General features: G+C 42.6%; 1 pseudogene; it reads left to right on the top strand.

The window, feature by feature from the left end:
• Positions 1-5,404: 5,404 nt before the first annotated feature.
• Positions 5,405-6,618, top strand: LOC105530725 (annotated as a pseudogene).
• The last annotated feature ends 658 nt before the right edge of the window (positions 6,619-7,276 follow it).

Raw genomic sequence — 7,276 nt, 5'->3', positions numbered from 1 at the left:
AGGGTTTCACTATATTGGCCAGGCTGGTCTCGAACTCCTGACCTCGTGATCCGCCCACCTCAGCCTCCCAAAGTGCTGGGATTACAGGCACGAGCCACTGTGCCCGGCCAAACCAAAGGTTTTACAAGCTGGAAAGAGCCTTAAGAGATCACTTGATCCTTTCCCCTATCTTTGAGCAGGTAAAAATATTTTTCCATTTAGCAGAGGAAGCTCCCAGTGCCCAGAAAGCCTGAAAGTTATTGAAGGTTTCACAGCCAGCAAGTATCCTCATGCTGCAGGACTTATTCCATTCTTGCTGCATGACCATTTATTAGTAATCCTGACTCTTCCAGAAAATTGCAATGAAAGTCAAAAAGAGTAAACTATATGATCATTGGTTGTTTACTTTTTATCACACATCATGAATTCTTCTAGTCCTAACCATATTTTGATGCATTATTTATAAGAGCCATCTGGTCACAGGTTCCTGGAGAAAACTCTGGAATTTTAAAAAGTCTGCTTTATTTTTTCCAGGAAACACACTGCATAACTCCAATCTATCCTTTACTGGCTCATCAGGGACACACAAGGCAATTTGGATTCTTTTTTTCAGTTGAGATATAACTTACCTACAGTAAAGTGCACAACTTCTTTTTTTTTTTTTTTTTAGACAGAGTCTCACTCTGTTGCCCAGGCTGGAGTGCAGTGGCATGATCTAGGCTCACTGCAACCTCCACCTCCCAGGCTCAAGCAATTCTCCTGCCTCAGCCTCCCAAGTAGCTGGGATTACAGGCGTGCGCCACCATGCCTGGCTAATTTTTGTATTTTTAGTAGAGGCAGGGTTTTACCATGTTGGCCAGACTGGCCTCGAACTCCTGACCTCATGTAATCCACCCGCTTGGCCTCCCAAAGTGCTGGGATTACAGGTGTGAGCCACCGCGCCTGGCTTTTTTTTCTTTTTTTTAATTATATTTTTTAGATGGAGTCTCGCTTTTGTTGCCCAGGCTGGAGTGCATTGGCGTGATCTTGGCAGCTCACTGCAACCTCCGCCTCCCAGGTTCAAGCAATTTTCCTGCCTCAGCCTCCTGTGTAACTCAGATTATAGGCGCCCACCACCACGCCCAGGTAATTTTTGTATTTTTAGTAGAGATGGGGTTTCCATGTTGGCCAGGCTAGTCTTGAACTCCTGACCTCAGGTGATCCGTCTGCCTCAGCCTCCCAAAATGCTGGGATTATAGGCACGAGCCACTGAGCCTGGCCAAAGTGCATAACTTCTAAGTGGACAACTCAATATATTTTTACAAGTGTATATACCATATAACTATCACTCAGATCAACATATAGATTGTTACTAGCACCTCTGAAGAATCTTTGTGCCCTATACTAGTCAGCACCCTCTAGGGATAACCACTGTTTTGACTTTTATCATGACAATTTAGTTTTGCCTGTTCTTGAACTTCATATTAATAGAATCAGACAGCATGTACTATATTGTATTTGTTTTCTTTCACTCAACACTATGTCTGTGAAATTATTAACCATATTCTAAAGATGCAATTCATCTTCTGGCTCAAGTCCTCAGGGAATCTGTCAAAACCAGGTACATACTATGCTAGCTATACACAGCTATGCATAGTCTAAAAACAAGCAGTTGAGAAAAGAACTTTCTTAAATGACTAAAATAGAATAACCAACCTATGCTGCTCTTGTTGCTTTCTACTCTTGCTTCATCAATTTCACTTTCATCCCTGCTTTGAAATGGGATCTGATCCACCCAAGTATTCTCTTTTCTTCTCCCACTAATGGATAAATAGCTTATGCAATTTTCCTTACTTATTTATATCCAGCATTCCCCATTAATGCTCCACAATCATTGGTCCAAAAGGTATAAATGGCCTCAAGCTATAATTTGATGCAGCCCTCTGTCATCAGCAAGAAAAGCATTACTGGGGCCAGGCGCGGTGGCTTATGCCTGTAATCCCAGCACTTTGGGAGGCTGAGGCAGGTGGATCACGAGGAGGTCTGGAGATCGAGGCCATTCTGGCCAACATGGTGAAACTCTGTCTCTACTAAAATAAGAAGAAAAAATTAGCCAGGCGTGGTGGCGCATGCCTGTAGTCCCAGCTACTTAGGAGGCTGAGGCAGGGGAATCACTTGAACCTGGGAGGCAGAGGTTGCAGTGAGCCAAGATCCCACCACTGCACTCCAGCCGGGGGACAGAGCTAAAATTTGTCTAAAAAAAGAAAGAAAGAAAAGAAAACAAAAGCATCATTGGACTCAGTGCAGTGACTCACGCCTGTAATCCCAGCACTTTGGGAGGCCAAGGCAGGCAGATCACTTGAGGCTAGGAGTTTGAGACCAGTCTGCCAACATGGTGACACCCTGTCTCTACTAAAAATACAAAAAAGAGCTGGATATGGTGGCAGGCACCTGTAATCCCAGCTACTAGGGAGGCTAAGGCAGGAGAATCACTTGAACCCAGGAGGTGGAGGTTGCAGTGAGCCAAGATCGCGCCACTGCACTCCAGCCTGAGCAGCAGAGTAAGATCCTATCAAAAAGAAAGAAAGGACAGGACAGGACAGGACAGGAAAGGAAAAAGTAAAGGAAGAGAAAGAAAGAGAAAATAAAAGAAAGATTAAAGAAAAGAAAGTGAAAGAAAGAAAAGAGAGAAAGAAAAGCATTATTATGCTGTATATTCAGATTCAACAGATATTTACTGAGCACATAAACTCTTCAATGTATTTTGCTAGGTATTATGGAGAACTACAAAAATATAGCAAGCATGGGCTCTAGCCTTATGAACATTTAGTCTAGCAGAGAAGCAGTATAGTATGGATATCTACATAAAAGATCATAATATAAGCTATAAAGTGTTAAATAATGACATCATTTGAGTTAAAAGAAAAAAAGATCCTATTCAAATAGCTCAGAGGAAAAGTTAGCTTCTAGTCGGGGTGATGTCAAGGAAGCTTGGTGGGACAGTATTTATACTAGAAGGATTACAAGAAGTAGGATGCCATGACTAGATAGGTTTAGTCATACAGTGGATGGGGAAAGGGCATTTTAGATAACCATAAGGACAAGGACCCTGAATTGGGAAATCATGCAGCATGTACAGGGAGTGATTGTGCAGTCTGACCAAAGAACAAGGCAAGTAATGAAGAAACTGGGGACACGGGTGGTTATGAATTACCCAGAGCCACAGCACCAGAGAGCCCTAGAATGGGCATTGAATCCCAGGCATTTTCCTTCTTTAATGTTCCCATAATATGACCAAGTCAACATTTTAGTCACTGCTCTGCTTTATTTACAACAACCCATTATATATTGTCCATTAAGTAATTGACTCAACAAATATTTATCGAATATCTAGTACACTCTGGGCATAATTGGATACTATGGTCTCTAAGGCTGATTTCATATGTGTTATAAAATACTTTTTCCCAAGTGGGGATTAGGGTTAATATAATATTGGGCTAAGACAGCTTGTCTTTTTCTGTGTTAGAATTTTATTGAGTTATACTTCAGAGCAAATACCATAAATAACAAAGACAATTAAATAAACCACAAAAACAGATCTCTGTATCATGTTTTTCTACATGACATCAATACACTGAGTCTTAGCAATGACTGCCCATGTGTTTTTTCTATAACTATGCTTACTTACGTTTTAGCAAGGGGTAATACAGGAGGATATGAAACCCTCCATCCTTGAGCGAAAGTTTAAAAACATTCCTAATATTATAGTACAACAAGACTCACTTCCGTTTAGCTTATCAACCACCAAAACACATTTCCCCTTTGTACTTGTTATGTTTTAGTGTAACTATGGAGACACGGCACTTTCCATGCAAGTGACACACATGATTTTGGTTTAACGTACTCATTTTCTGAGAAACATTTTAAACTGTGGTCACTATTTTAAAAATTGAGGTCACTATGAGATCTTTGAGCTACTTTGGTATTTCAATGTAAATCCAATACATTTGTTAGCAATATTCATGAGGGAAGAGTTAAGTACCAGGGATTATGGATTCTTTCCAATTCCATCAAACCATTCCTACTTAAAGCTTTGGTGCCAGAAAAAGAAAAAAAAAAGGTAATTATGAATTGAACACATTGGACTATCAGATATTGTTATAAATTGCAGGGTATATCAACTTGACTTTTGAGAGTTCTGTTTCCAGGTATACGGCAGGTTAGGAATTCAGACTGCACCTCCCACTGGAAACAATTAAAAAGGCTGAATTTAAAAAAAGAAAATCTTAAACCTCTTAGAGGCACTGACATTGGGCAAGAAAGAAAGAAATTATTAGGTCAAAGAGAAGTGAAGAAGGAATCCAGACAGGTAAATGGACAATGCTGTCCAAGTGTACAACACCAGGAGGCACCATTTGGATTCTATTCCCCTAAAGGATGCTCTTGGGTTGTTTGATGCTATGGCCCTGAGATCACTGCCCTAAGGATATTTGCTCAACCTGGTGAACTGCAGCTTTGGCTTCACAGTGGTTCCGGATACAGGAGGTAAAGCCAAGGGCTTGGAGAATTCCATAGGAGGCCATTCTCCCAATAAAGCATGGACCCTTTAGGTGGAGATGAAAACCAGCATACCCATTCATCATCAGGGTACTGCACAAAAAGTTCCTGTGGAATTAAGCATAACTAAGTACAAAAAAATACTCTCACTGAAAGACTGACTTGTGATGGTCTATAGCCAAAACAGGTCCATAAAAGTCTCAAGCTCTTTCTGTAAGTTGAGTAGGCTGGCCCCAGGTACGTGGAAGAAACAAATACAAATCCTCACTGGAGGAATGTACCCAATAACTCACAAATTATTTTCTAAGAAAATTGAGCAGCTCACAGTAACAAACATTAAGCACTCAAAAAAAAAATGCTACTATATAAATGAAAACCAGGAGATAGAAGAAACCACATACAATAGAATTAAATGGAAAACATCTACAAATATTTGAGAAATTTAAATTATCACACATACAAGGAGAAAAAAACATTTTACTTCCTTTTTTTTTTTTTTTTTGAGATGGAATTTCACTCTTGTTGCCCAGGGTGGGTGCAATGGCGCAATCTTGGCTAACCACAACCTCCACCTCCCGGGTTCAAGCGATTCTCCTGCCTCAGCCTCCTGAGTAGCTGGGATTACAGGCATGCACCACCACCCCGGCTAATTTTGTATTTTTAGTAGAGATGGGGTTTCTCCATGTTGGTCAGGCTGGTCTTGAACTCCTGACCTCAGGTGATCCACCCTCCTCAGCCTCCCCAAATGCTGGGATTACAGGCGTGAGCCACCACACCTGGTCACCATTTTACTTCTTTAAGAAAAAAAAGTACAAAGTAGAAAATACCTATTTAGGCCCATGAACACAACAGAGGGAGCATCATTAAAGTCTCTCTTCCCCCTGCTGTCATGTCTAAGGCGGAGTTTCCTAAAGAACTGGAACAGCTGAGGAAGCCCTTCATTGGAGGCTGAACTTTGAAACAACCGATGAGAGCCTGAGGAGCCATTTTGACCAATGGGGAACACTCACGGACTGTGTGGTCATGAGAGATCCAAGCACCAAGTGCTCCAGGGGCTTTGGGTTTGTCACATATGCCACTGTGGAGGAGGTGGATGCAGCCGCGAATACAAGGCCACACAAGGTGGATGGAAGAGCTGTGGAAACAAAGAGAACTGTCTCAAGAGGAGATTGTCAAAGACCCGGTGCCCACTTAACTGTGAAAAAGATATTTGTTGGTGGCGTTAAAGAAGACACAGGGCCTGGCCCCGTGACTCACGCCTATAATCCCAGCACTTTGGGAGGCCAAGGCGGGTGGATCACCTGAGGTTGGGAGTTCGAGACCAGCCTGACCAACATGGAGAAAGCCAGTCTCTACTAAAAATACAAAATTAGCCGGGTGTGGTGGCGCATGCCTGTAATCCCAGCTACTCCAGGAGGCTGAGGCAGGACAATCGCTTGAACCTGGGAGGCGGAGGTTGTGGTGAGCCGAGACTGCACCACTGCACTTACCCTGGGCAACAAGAGCGAAATTCCGTCTCAAAAAAAAGACACTGAAGAACTGCACCTAAAAGATTATTTTGAACAGTATGGAAAAATTGAAGTGATTGAAATCATGACTGACCGAGGCAGTGGCAAGAAAAGGGGCTTTGCCTTTATAACCTTTGATGACCATGACTCCATGGATAAGACTGTCATTCAGAAATACCATACTGTGAATGGCCACAACGGTGAAGTTAGGAAAGCCCTGTCACACCAACAGATGGCTAGTGCTTCAGCCAGCCACAGAGGTCAAAGTGGCTCTGGAAACTTTGGTGGTGGTCATGGAGGTAGTTTTGGTGGGAATGACAACTTTGGTCATGCAGGAAACTTAAGTGGTCGTGGAGGAAACTTAAGTGGCTTTAATGGTAGCTGTGGTGGTGGTGGTGGTGAATATGCTGGCAGTGGGGATGGCTATAATGAATTTGGTAATGATGTAAGCAATTTTGGGGGTGGTGGAAGCTACAGTGATTTTGGTAATTACAACAATCAGTCTTCAAATTGCGGACCCATGAAGGGAAGAAACTTTGGAGGCAGAAGCTGTGGCTCCTATGGTGACAGAGGCCAATACTTTGCCCAACTATGAAACCAAGGTGGTTATGGCGGTTCCAGTAGCAGCAGTAGCTATGGCAGTGGCAGAAGATTTTAATTAGGAAAAAAAGCTTAGCAGGAGAGGAGAGCCAGAGAAGTGACCCAATGGAGCTACAGGTTACAATAGATTCATGAACTCAGCCAAGCACAGTGGTGGTAGGGTCTAGTTGCTACAAAGAAGACATGTTTTAGACAAATACTCATGTGGATGGGCAAAAAACTCGAGGACTGTATTTGTGACTAATTATGTATAACAGCTTATTTTAGTTTCTGTTCTGTGGAAAGTATAAAGCATTCCAACAAAGGGTTTTAATGTAGTTTTTTTTTTTTTTTTTGCACCCATGCTGTTGATTGCTAAATGTAATAGTCTGCTCATGACTCTCAATAAATGTGTCTTTTTTTTTGAGACGGATTCTCGCTCTGTTGCCCAAGGTGGAGTGCAATGGCACGATCTCAGCTCACCGCAACCTCTGCCTCCCGGGTTCAAGCGGTTTTCCTGACTCAGCCTCCCAAGTAGCTGGGATTACAGCCATGCGCCACCACGTCCAGCTAATTTTGTATTTTTAGTAGAGATGGGGTTTCTCCGTGTTGGTCAGGCTGGTCTTGAACTCCCGATCTCAGGTGATCCACCCCCCTCAGCCTTCCAAAGTGCT

The sequence above is a fragment of the Mandrillus leucophaeus genome, unplaced genomic scaffold (genome assembly GCF_000951045.1).
Source record: "Mandrillus leucophaeus isolate KB7577 unplaced genomic scaffold, Mleu.le_1.0 Scaffold12, whole genome shotgun sequence".
NCBI lineage: Eukaryota > Metazoa > Chordata > Mammalia > Primates > Cercopithecidae > Mandrillus > Mandrillus leucophaeus.
This window is presented reverse-complemented; position numbering and strand designations above follow the sequence as displayed.